This window comes from Opisthorchis viverrini (genome assembly GCF_000715545.1).
Source record: "Opisthorchis viverrini unplaced genomic scaffold opera_v5_63, whole genome shotgun sequence".
Classification (NCBI taxonomy): domain Eukaryota; kingdom Metazoa; phylum Platyhelminthes; class Trematoda; order Opisthorchiida; family Opisthorchiidae; genus Opisthorchis; species Opisthorchis viverrini.
In genome coordinates, this window is record NW_008751719.1 from 894,621 (window position 1) to 907,575 (window position 12,955).

A 12,955-nucleotide genomic window follows, 5' to 3' on the forward strand; every position below is an offset into this window, starting at 1 on the left:
GATTTTTCTGACGGTTAACTCAACCGAAGTTAACTGAATCTCCCATTTATGGCGTTCTTCTTTGATCAAAATAACAGGCTGGCTGAAACGGAAGGACAGTAATCATCTGATGCCTCCAAGAAGGGTAAAACCTTTTCTGGGCTGCAAAACAGCTTTCAGAAACATTTTGAATATTATGTTGCGTCTAGACAGTAAATTTACCATTTTTTGGCCTGCAAGATTTCCAATTTTAGGCGAATAAATCACCTGTTGAAAATAACTATGATGAGTAGGCTGGTTAATAAGGTCTGTTGACAGCTTCTGACACTTCGTTGAAGGATGTTTAAAATTGTTTCACTGATAAAATGACACAAGATAGAAGCACGGCAAAATACCAATATCAGAGTTCAAACTGAAAGACTCCCCGTCGCGTTTTGCTACTTTTGGTAGATGTCCACCATAAACAAAGTTATAAGCTGCTTACTGATGAGCACCAACATCTCGCAGAGGTCACTATATGGGCTCAAAGTTGGCAAACAATTCAAGTAGCTTAACTGGAGTTTTGTGGCTTTTGTCCTTCTCCGACACTTACATCTGAGCACCTTGACATCATCCCAGCTCTTGTCTTTCCTTGTGGCTGTATGATTTTGTTTCTTTTAACTAATCTCGTTGCAAAATCCCATTCCGGAATCATTATCACTTTATTGTTAGGGTTTTAGGGCTTTCCTGTTCGGTACATCCACTCATTTCATTGCGTGTTCTTGATTAGGTTCAGAATTTGGGTATTCACTCCTGAGTTCCAATGCTCTCAAGAAAATGGTATCATTCAGTAGCTTTGTTGTTAGAAATCCTGTTTCTTTTGGAGAATGTTGCCTACAGAACAACGGCGCTATGGTATCACATCGCCTGTGACCTCCTGCATGTTCTATGTTGATGCAGATCACTGTCAGTTTTAGCCTGCATCGCCCATAAGTCGAGGAAAACTGGAACTGCATAAACAAAAAGTATATAGACTCATATGCAGGTCATGTGAACACCCATTTTGGTTAGCATGAGGGCACTTGGTAGCCTGTGAAACGGAAAGTCCAGATTTAAGTGGTATAGTCAAAAAGATGCATATCTGAGCTTTTCAGTTTGGGGCATTTTTCTTCCTATATCTCATCTTAAAGCCTTTGGATAGCTATTTGATATCAACATCTGGTCTAGAGTAGAATTTATGCGAGGAGCTCACTGTTGAAACTGTCGATTATTAACTGTAAATCCATGAAACAAAAGTATGTCGAATCAGCTCTGAAGTCGGTTGAATAAGACTGACGGATAACGTGCGACTTCGGCGGTTTAGTCGTTGCGGCACCCGTTTGGTTGTGCACAGGTCGGTAAATCAAGTTCATCTCCAAGCGCACCCTTCGTTTACGTAACCCTTGTATTCCTCGAAAAATTGGCCAACAATGTGCCGTCCGGTGTCAAAATCCAGCACATTTGTCAAAGTGTATTATTTGCATCGCAAATGCTGTTTTTTATTTATACTTGTTCTCTCTTTCGCACTGAAGGAGATATTAAAACCAGTATTGGCAACAACTGTGTCCAGTTATTTATTACTTTTTTCATCACGCGGTATGTAACTGTTAAAGTTCTACAGCTGAAAACAGACAAAGGCACTTTGCGGTGAGGTTGTATGATCAGTCGGGTTTTTACTATAACTACTCCACTGATGGACAATGTTGGATGGTTCCCCGTCTCCAAACGGTGGCTGGTTTTGGGTGATGACCTCAAAAATTGAGAGGGCATGCTCACAGGAACTGGAGGAAAACAACAGTTTTGGATAATTGGAGCAACTGGACAGTATAGCTATCTTACTTTTAATAACGCCTAAAAAAACTTTTTCAATGCAATACAAACAAGGCACAATGTTTCTTTTTCATTACCGCTGGTGAACTTTCATACAACCATTTTTTCGGAATACGTGGAAATAGGTTTATGTAGTCAGTATGCTTGCAAACACCTAAAAGGACAACTGATAACCTGGAGGAAAAGAGGGTGGAACTTAGCAGAATGGAGATGGGAAACAAAGCATGCGAGTATTGTTTCCAAAAGTTCCTCTTCCGAAGGGATATCGGACCGGTCAGAAGTATCTCCAGTACTCTTCGTGTCATTTTCTAATCATTGGCTTTGTACTGACGTGAAATGGGAATAAACACGTAGAGCATTTGTAAGCTGAGCAGATGTGGGAAATTATTGATACAATTGTCTCCTCTCACTCTTGAATCAACTATTGATCTGACAATAAATTTCTGTTTTTAGCGGATAAATTAAAGTGCTCTTTTTTATAATTTCTTTAATCAAGTAATAGAGGAACCATGTAGGTTAGTCTACACGGAAAAATCAGAATAAATTTAAATGATACCCGCCCAAAAAAAGTTATTTTTTCTCGTGGATTTCTCGTTACTTGTTTTTTTTTCTAGTTCATTCACCACCGATCTGAAAAATTAAAATGCCTTCCTAAATCAAGCCAAATGTCTAGTTAGTTGTGCCGAATTATCCCATGAATTCTCAATCCGGCAATTGCTTTAACTTCCTTAAACAGTCTTGGGGAAGAATTATTTTATCACTTACTAGGCGTTAGTCTACTGAATAAAAGAGAATCCTTTTTGTCTGAAATTGGACATCATCAATCAAACTGGCGAGGAATACAAAATTAGTCACTTTAAATAGGACTGAAATCTTTAAGCATTACTTTTATAGCACTTAGGGCTTTTTTTATCCCCCATCACCCTTTTGAAGTTTTCGTTGACAGCCTGCAAACAAACGTCTTTTGACTGTTCTAGCATGAACCGACAGTAGAAGGCATGACGAACAACCGCTGATGTATTTCACTGCACAAACTACTTCTACCCAAAATGCACCTGCAAATTAAACACCTTGTGGAATAATATTTAAAACAAAAGCATATCCTCATGTACTCAACAGTTAACATACTCAGAAAATCTGAAAGCTGGAGAATGATTAGCTATCCGAATGGCCACCAGTTCCCTGTAAAGAACACACCAACCCCTGAAATGTACTCAGTATTCCACTGGATGTTGATAGAAGAGGCAGAGTCAAAGGCCAGAAAGTACAGCTATGCAATTGCCTTCGTTTATATGAGCACCGGTCACGGGGATGAAACACGTGGCCTTTGGAGCGGTGAATTCTTCTGCCGGTGCAAGGTTTAAATAATGATTAATAATAATAAGTAAGCAATCAGTAATAATAAACGATGCCGTCTCCTGACCCACATTAGAAACCACATCCCCAACTACGGCCAGTTGGCCCGTCCTCTACTTCTGGTCATGGTTTTGGAAGGCTTTAGGATATATCGTTACTGCGTATCAAAATGATCATCAAAAAACTGGTTGTCATGATATTTGTGTTGGTACCTCCTATCCTTTTCCTTCAACACTTTGTACAGTCCGACGGAAAACACCTCTAAATCCCACAGCAGAAAACTTACCACCTAAGTGACCACTGAAAGTCCGTACCTAATAGAAAAAAATTAAAAATCGGCCATGCACTACCACATTTCTTATTAGAAACAACACAATTTAAATCAATCAAATCGAAATGCGCGAACAATTGAAATGAGAGCTCTTGATTAACGTTCTTCCAGGAGCCCTCCTATTTTCGCTTTTGCTTCCACCTGTGCGGCTGGAAAACGAACTATTATATAGGTATAAGTAGAACGGCCTAAAAGTGGAGTGGTTTTGCCAAGTCCCAAAGGAAAGAACCGACTGCTACCGAAAGCACAATGCTTTGCGCGCACTGGTCCGTTAAATCATTCACATGCTGTTTTTACTAGCAGCTGTTAGACTACTCTACTTGGACTACTCCACAAAGACGCCGGGGTGAACCGTCAACAATCCAGCAATTCGCCTGATTTGAGTTTATTGCCCTAAATCTGATGTGATGGTGATCGCTACCTCATACAACAGCTGTCAAGCGTTCTTTGGGCTTTGCCATAAAGTCAGTCGAGGGAGGCAACAACCGACTAAAAGTCGTCAACCCTATAACTTATTGCTGCAAGTGCAAGAAAAAACGCTTTTGGCAGACTTCCAACAGCACTTTTATTTTTACTCTAGAATGTCACGCTGCTTTTTTCGCTTCACTATCTGCATTGCTTTACGGCAAATAATCAACCAGCAACATCGGGGGATTCTTCTGATTCGAAAAGGGAACATGGAATCATCTCGCTATTATGGACAAAGCACACATCTTTCGGCCTTTCTAGAACTCCCTTTTGAACTTTCTCCATTGTGACATTGTACAATGCCTTATCAGTTGAGTTTATCGACAAGTTGAATCTGGGAGAATCCGTTTTCAGCAATCATTTGCTGTTCATTGTTTACTAAGGCTTTATTCCTGAAGGAAGGGTGGCACAGTGTGAATCAGTTACACCGAACGCTTTGACTGCTGTGCGATTGAGCAGTCAGAAATTGGATAGACTGTATGCTGTCATGCCTCAGCATTCACAAATGTGTGCATGTGGACTGTCCAACAGTTATCCGTCTGTGCGAAGCTTGCGGGCACCAGCGGCTATGAATAAAACACTTGCTTTTCACGAGAATACATGCGTTTGGGTTAAATCGTACCACACTTAATTAGTCAACCATTAGGTATCTACAAAACGTTTAGCTTTAAAAATGGAAAACATCAACAGCTGAACTGAATAAATGGAGCTGTATGAAATTAATTAATAACAGCTGCGTGGTTAAACAGAGTGGCATATGTAGTGAGTCCAAAGTTACCTTTTACATTCAAGGTTTTAGCTGCCGCTTTGGTGTGCCTCAAACCCATTTCAGGAATGCGTTTTCCGTAAGATCAGTCAGATAGGTGACCTTTGGTTTATACACTGAACGCAAATGCAGCGTGGATCACTGACGGGTTGCGCGATTGAGCATCATTTGCGCACGTATTGGCATCTTGCTACCTTGTGATTCGCGTAGCCAGTGCACGTCAATAAGAACTATCTATTCTTGAGGTCAGTTTTGCGTTGTGCAGGGTTCTTATCGCCTGACCAATGTAAACTGGTGCTCATCATGAAAATTCAGTGGACAACACTTTGTACTAATTTGTAGAAGAAAGTTGCAGAAACAATAACAATCAAAAGGACTGCTCGCCCGTCTTAGAATTACTTTGAGTCACTCAAAGTCATCCATACAAGATGCTCGAGCCGCCAGCACTACATACATTTAACTGGTATGAAAAACCAAGACTATCAACATCAGGGCACTCTAAAGTTTCATCGACAAAGGTCAAAAACGGTAGCGAATGTAGGGATTATCACTATTTCTGTCCGCCCGGAGGACCTTGTGCTTGCTTAGATTCGCAAATGAGCGGTCATTTAGGTTGATATTCAGCGATGCGCGTATTCGCCTCCACCGCAGGGCTATGAAAGCCTGAGGGACAAAATCAAACCTTTGGCGAATGGAAAAGGGAGCACATGCCCATTCCTTGTGGCGTACTTCAGTTATGCCTTGCGCAAATAGCGGCAACCCCGAATTCGTTCGGTGTAAATTCGTACTTGACGAGGTAAATCAATTTTTCTGAAGTAAACAGTGTGTAACAAACTATTTTCGAGGACCATTTTCCCAGTGAAGGGTTGGAAGGCGTCTGTACTTTTCGTTAAATGTCGGTGTTGCCTCGGTTGCCTTTTGACGTTACTTTACCTCAAAAACGAAAAGTACCATAACTGATACCACTTAGTTTAAAACACTTGTGGAATCTAATCTTATCTTTTTTGCTCTAAACGCATTAGCAGTGCAGATAATTCTTCAATTTTTACATCTGGGCGTTTGATAAATTTAAGGTGTAACTGGATCATTCTTATATCACATGCTTACAAGGCAATTGCTCTCTCCGTTTAACTGCCTAGTGTGTGTTTATTCAAAATGTATATGGTGAATACATTGGGGGTCGGTTTCTACTTTGTCAGCAAAGAAGTTGTGCGAGAAACGTTTTTTATCTTTTTGCCGTCAAACACATTATATCACAGTGGAAAGGTCACGAACAAGTCGGCTGTTCGAAGCATTTAAAATCTCGGCAACTGGATACAGTTCATTTTAGTTTTCAACAAAGGAATGGCTTGTTGTATGGTCAAGTAGACGGCTAATCGGTCAAAATTGTGTTGGCTCATTGATATTTCTTTGGTACACCACATTTTCCTTCCTAGATGCGCTGTAAATATGCGACCTAATGCCTGATGTTTCATTTTGGAAAGCCGATACCGATCCCTGTAGATCTCGGTGGATTTCCAAAACACGTTCACGTCCAAACCAAATGTTTTGATGCAACTCCAGCGCAAAATAGATCTGAGTTTAATGGTAACCACTGGGGTCAAGAAGAAGTTCCAATTGGACGGTTTGCACGGCGAGACTCGTCCTCGAATTGCAAAGGAAAAACCTCCAAACTGCAAGAAAGTGTGGGTTGTTTTTGAACTGCAATGTTGTGGGTTATCCTTACAAAACAGGCGTCCGTTCTTATGAGAAACCCCTATACAGAGCTACCGTGTAACCTCTTGCTAGCAATGAGAACTAAGTGCTTGAAAAACTCGTAACCGACTGCTGGTAGATGGCTCTTATTACGGTTTACCTAGTTGGGTTGAAACCACATTTCCATCGGATAATAAAAAATTTATTTGCTTTTCGACCGTATGAATAATCCTTTTCTTTTTTACGTGCCACATGTATGGTAAGACGCGTTTACCAATCCCGGGAACATTTAGGTGACAAAAGCTAAAGAAATTGAGAAAAAAATACTGACGTTCTTTTGTGATTCAGCTAATAAGAAGAATATTCTGATGAACCCAGCCCTCCGTTTTCCTAATTGTCCAGTCATTCAATCTAGAGGATATCCTGCTAACATTACTCAAGGATTACCTACGGGAGCCCGTCTAACTTTTTTCTGCAGACAACGCGTGAAATCTGTCACAGTTACCCTTGTGTCTAAACTAGGATATTTATTCTCAGCTAACTACTGCAGGTGATGGGCAAACAACCAGCGCTGTATACGCTCACATAGGTCTCTGTTGTTACCTTATATTACCTTTCATGAGTCTGTGCACCAAGTTCGTTCAACGGTGTCAAATGTTTGCGCCGAAAGTGATTAACCTGCCGTGATTAAGGTGGAGTGCAGTGTGCCTCAAAAGTTGAACTCAAAAGCGTACAAACACCTAAAATTGGTACCACGGTGCTGACAGAGAACCCGTGCAAACCAGAATCAGAAGTTGTGTCCGGACGTATCGGAACAGTAGACCACCCCTGAGGCCATTCCAAAATCACTAATAGTCATTTTACCTACCTGGAAATTTTTCGCTTGGGATCGATTTTACTTGTCGCCAAATGCTAAAGTCGTGCTTCAGAATATAGTTCGGGAGCTCGGGCAGAATGCATTATTAGGTTTCAATAAAAGGCCATAGAAATGAAGCTCTTTATCGGCAATTTTAGCCCTATTAAACAAGGCTTCATCTAAGGCCTGCCTAATCAGTTTTCTGAAGAAAGGTTGCCCAAAGGCTCAAAAAACTGTTATTGATAAATTCGTCAAAACAGCTGTCGCCTTTGACCGTACGGCAAGCGTTCCTTTCTCTACCACCGGATTTCCCAGACAGTTTCCTCCTTTGAGCAAAAGGATTGGATAAAACTGATTTTGCGACCATTTCACCCCNTTTCCCCCCCCCCCCCCATAGATGCGCTGTGTTGCCATTGATGGTGTCCACGGGCCCTCGGGCAACAAAACATGCCTGAGCTCTCCGCGGCAACCACCCGTGTAACACAGTTATGCATATTTTTCTGCCGTTCGCCCCACACCAACCTAAATCAACTCAAGTTGAGCCTTAATCAAGGTAAGTTTTTAAATAATTTTACACTTTTCCAACTACAGTCAACATCATGTGACCCAAAGTGGGCATCAGCGCTAGTAAGGAAGCACTGGCGTCTGCATCCATAAATATTGACTCATCCAAAATTCTGCAAGTCGACTCTTGCAAATGGGTAAAATCACTCAAGGAAAGGCAGTTGACGGACATGAGGAAATCCGCATCATGAGCCTAGCTGGACAGAGAGGAAGTCACACTTACTCCTATCAAATTAGCTGACCAAAGCTCAGGCCCTCGAAGTTGCATTTTAAGCCTTGACCTGCGTGCCAAACAGACTTTTACCAGGATTCCGGAATCCCATGGCCAACAGATACCAGCAAACCTGAACCGCCAAGCAGCCGCAAGAACAATGCCCGGTGGAGGCTACTGTCACAAGAGGGACAACAGATAGCGCCATGAAGGTCATTCGGGTCAATACTCAAAGAAACACCGTTTTAAAGATCAAATTAAGCTATTCTTTAAACTTCTGTTGCTTTCGCCCGAACCAAAGGCTGAAAAACCGGCTGAAAAACTGCATTCCGAAATCAGGAGTCAGGCTGGCTACGCAGCCTTCTTCGAATCCGGCCACACCAAGGTTTCACACCGTCGGAGCCATAAATCAAAAGATGACTGACAAACAGCCGAAAAACAAAAATAACCAGCCTTAAAATTTCCTTTGCTTGTTCCCAGTGGTACTGGCGAAGTTGATTGAAGAAGCCACAACCTTGCGTTGACTACCAAAGTCCAGATCATGTGACCTGAAGGGGCGTGCTCCCGGCTCCCTAGTTGAACGGTGTGTTTACTGCACTCAAATGAGGTTGAAATACTGGTTAACGGTGATACTACTGACGGGGAAGGCATGCTAGTAGTATGTTTACCTCTTTTCAGTTCGCTTTGCGTCTCTTGAAAAGGGATATCTATTGCGGAATTTGTGGAGTTGCTTTGTAGCACTTGCTTGGATTTGAGCAACAGTCAATGGATATCCAGGAAAGTTCAGGAAGACCCGTTCAAGAGGAGATGGATGTTTAGCTTTTGTAAATAAGATGCTTATGAGAATTTCGCTTCCCTGACCAATGGTCTCTAACTGGTCAGTTGGCATTTTCTAATGAATAACTCCGCAGCGAAGGCCTTCTTTCTTTCACTGGTATCACAGACCTGTTCTGTGTAGTTAGCAGGTAAAAGTAATGTTGAACAAAGCACAAATGGTTTCCTACCACTTCGAGTCTTATTGAACCCCCACAAATTACTCTTCTGGTTTGTAAATGTGTCAGAAGACTGCAACTGGTTTAAATAGCCCATACTGCATAGCAGCATCCTCACAACTGTCCCATACAATCAATCATAAACCTTTTCACAAAAAAACGTCAACAAGTATCTTGCAAACTAAAAACAGGTGCTAAAACCAATGTGAGTGACAAAATGCTTGATGTGAATCAAAAAATCTCATCTATCGGCTCGCATACCTATCCGAACAAAAAGATGAGGCATCCATATGGTCAAGACTGCAAAACAAAGCGGAAATCCGCAGCTTCATTGAACCCGCTTGCTAATGCTAGGTGCTTGTAAAGCAACTCGCCTGCACAACAAAGTTACCCCACGTACTGTTAGGTAGTACAGCTGAAACGTGTGTTTTGAGTGTAAATTCAGTAACTGGAGCAAAAGCGCTACCCACCAACGATTCCACTCTTTTTAAAAACAGACAAGCGAACGGTAATAGCTTTACAGAAAACAACGCTGTTTTTGCACCTATAAGCACCATAATGTGCAGAACCTGACCGTCTACGAAAGTCAGGCTGTGAAGACGAACGAAATGACGGGCTTACCTAGTACAACCAATCAAAAGCGGTGGTCACCCTCGTGTATTTGCTTATTTCTTCTTGCTGTTTACCTAAACAAACCTCCTTTAGTGAAGCAGATGACAGGTCCTTAGTTGGCGAAAATATCTCCAAGTATATACTTCTCAATAATATCCATCAGCCAGACATAAGAAAATTGCCGATGGGTTCTTCAGGCGGCCAGATGCGAAAGTGTCATTTCCTACACTTACTGAGCAACGGCTTACAGCGATTAGTTATTCATATACTTAGTTGTGTAAACACCCCGTTATACATCCCAGCCTATTCGTCCGTGTATGTGAACCCACCGCGGGCCCACTGAATTCACTTCGGACTTAGACAACGGGTACTCCAGACTACGTCCGCTTGCTCTTGAAAAGGTTGATCTAGATTGTCTACCATCTCTGTGGCGTGAATTCTTCCGTTTCCTTACGGTACGTTACAAAATTACGGCATCGGTGTATCTGTAAGGATCCGTCCTTTGGCAACCGTGGGCCCAATTTTACCGTCAAAATCTGCCCACATCTGCCCACATGGAAATAATGCCCGCCGTTCTTTCCAAGGATACCTTTCTAATTTCCCCCTCTATGCCATAGCTCCAAGTTACTGGCTATCTTGCTGTATTTCCGGCCCAACCTGTTCATAAAAACGCTTATTCTTTGCGCCGTGACTGGCACATTTTGCGCGATATCGCCACATTGCTAGTCTTAGTAACTTTGAACGGAGACTCATCACACTCCGCAAAAGTGGCGAATTTACCCGTCATCAGCTTTACCCGCATTATCAAGAATACAGGTACTCTCTCTTCTCTACTCTTATTAGCCATAATCTGTCACCCCCGTTTTGCTACCTGGGGCCTCTACTGATGCCCTAGCTGTTCGCTGGAGCTGTCACTGTATATGGTTCAAAATCTGCCAGGTTTTATTCTTAGCGTGCACAAGTACTGCTGTCCATATCCCACCAATTTTCAGTTTCCCAGTCATAATTTATCATCAGGTTGTAAGGGCCCGACCATATACCTTCAGGGTCGCATAACCTTGAATGCACACCTAGGGCAGCTTATATCAACCCGGATGTTGAATGAATCTATGAAAACTCTAGATTAAAGCTCAGATGCTTTGATAAGCCGTTGTCCGTAAGTGCTGCTTAGTGTTGGGTCTGCAAAATCCCATTTCATTGTAGGGGATCAAGCTGCCCTTTAGGTGGGCTAAGCCAAGTCTCACACGCGACAGCAAAAAGCAGTGCCTGGATTCACACTTTTAAAAAATTTGATTCGGACTACCGTTTCTGACTTTGTCCTTTATATTGCCTAAACTCTGAGCATAGTTTTCCGCCCTTTTTTCTTCAATTTTCCCGGATAGCAAAATTAACAACCAAGTACCAGGCTTACCGACTGTTGTTGGATGAATGCCTGTTATGCCCCGAAGTACCAAAGTCTATAATACAGCCTGAGATTTTTGGCCCGACATCTTTAGGCCCTAACTCAAAACGGCGGTATACCTCGAACCACCTGAAGTGGGCTCAGTAGACGCACAATGCTCTCAGTTGCAAAACCTTGCGTGTCGGGATAAACTTTTCGCTTTAGCCCTAACTCAAAACGGCGGTATACCTCGAACCACCTGAAGTGGGCTCAGTAGACGCACAATGCTCTCAGTTGCAAAACCTTGCGTGTCGGGATAAACTTTTCGCTTTAGAATATTGAATTTTTTTTGTGTATGTGTCCAAACCAAAACCATCCTAACCTATGTTTTTATTTTTGCAGTTCACCAAATTTCATCGCCCATCAAAGCAATAACACCTTCTGCCGAAAGGTCTTTTGGAATACCTTCCAAGCACCGCTGAGACCCGACGTGCCCAGATGGCGCTCAAAAGTCTAAACTGGTACTCCAAACTCACTTGCCTATCTGTTTTAGTCCATCACGAACAAGTCCTAGTCTTTGAAAATTCAATTCCGCTGTGCGAATACTGAGAACCCACCTGTAGGACGCTGGCTATTTTCACACCCAAATTAATTTCGCTGAAACCATAGAGTTTTCGAAGTTGTGCCTTTAACGGGGACTTAGTCTAACCCATTTGCACCTTTCGGTGACTTGTTGCACGTAGTATTTCGTTTAATTGCGCGAAATTTCAAGGTCACAGACCATTGCCGATTTGCATTTTCTTATCGGTTCACACGACATAAATCACGAAATCGCATCTCAGCATACTTTGGCTTTCTTCGATGTTCTTTAAGAATGCAAAACATCCAAAGAATATCTGATGCAAATTTCACCCTGGAAGACAGGTTGTTGACATTTGTTTGCTTTACACTCCCCAGCTTTAACATATGTGATTATGTTCACAAAATATATTTTGTTCGGCGAACCTGGTCACAGCACATTTTTCCGTGGATCTCAACTTCCATTAAGTGCAACATTGTTTGACAACAGCATGAACTGTGCAGTGGCAACGGAAGGACCATTTCTGTTGATGATCACCTTTCCTAGATATGCATAACTGCCCTGTATATAACACGGCGTCACGAGATGGCTGCAGGTATCATTCCCATTATGGATATGACGCTCTTTGGGTGGCTACTGCGATAAAGCTGTCGCCATGATAACCGCAGCTGTTGTCACTTGCCTAGTCTACTTATCGTAACTGCTGGGTCCGTGTCTATGTTCGACGCTCATTATGGGGCCCTATAGTAGACACCAGGCCAGTATCCGTCCATAGGGCCTCAAAGATGCATGATAGCATAATCTGATGGTATGTCATATTCATTGCTGTATTTGACGTAGCCTTACCTGGCTACTTATTGTACCTGCTGGTTCCGTGTCCATGCGCGGCGTTGAGTAATCGGTAGCGAAGAGAAGAGTCCCCCGAAACGGTACCCAATCCCCAGAGCAGATCCCGAAAGACCACCGTCAGTGTTCCGCTTTAATCGGGATACTCGACGCGAAATTAGAGCGTCTTTCGAAGGCATCGGAGGACTCAGGCGCTAAAAATGCAGCGACCTGGGCGAAAGTCGACGGGGAACTTTCCTCGCTGAACCAATACCTCGCGATGTCCATGCCGGGTCCCATGGCTGCAAAGAAAGTCATACAACTTTCTGACGCGGCTATAAAAACCACTACAGCCTCTCTAGTGGACAGACGCCTAAGGGAAAACAGGCTGATAATCTGGGGGCCATTCTCCGGAAAAAATCACGCCAGTGAAGCTGGCACAGTCGATCCTCAGCAGCCTGATCAATCGCTCCACGCAGAATGGCTACGCC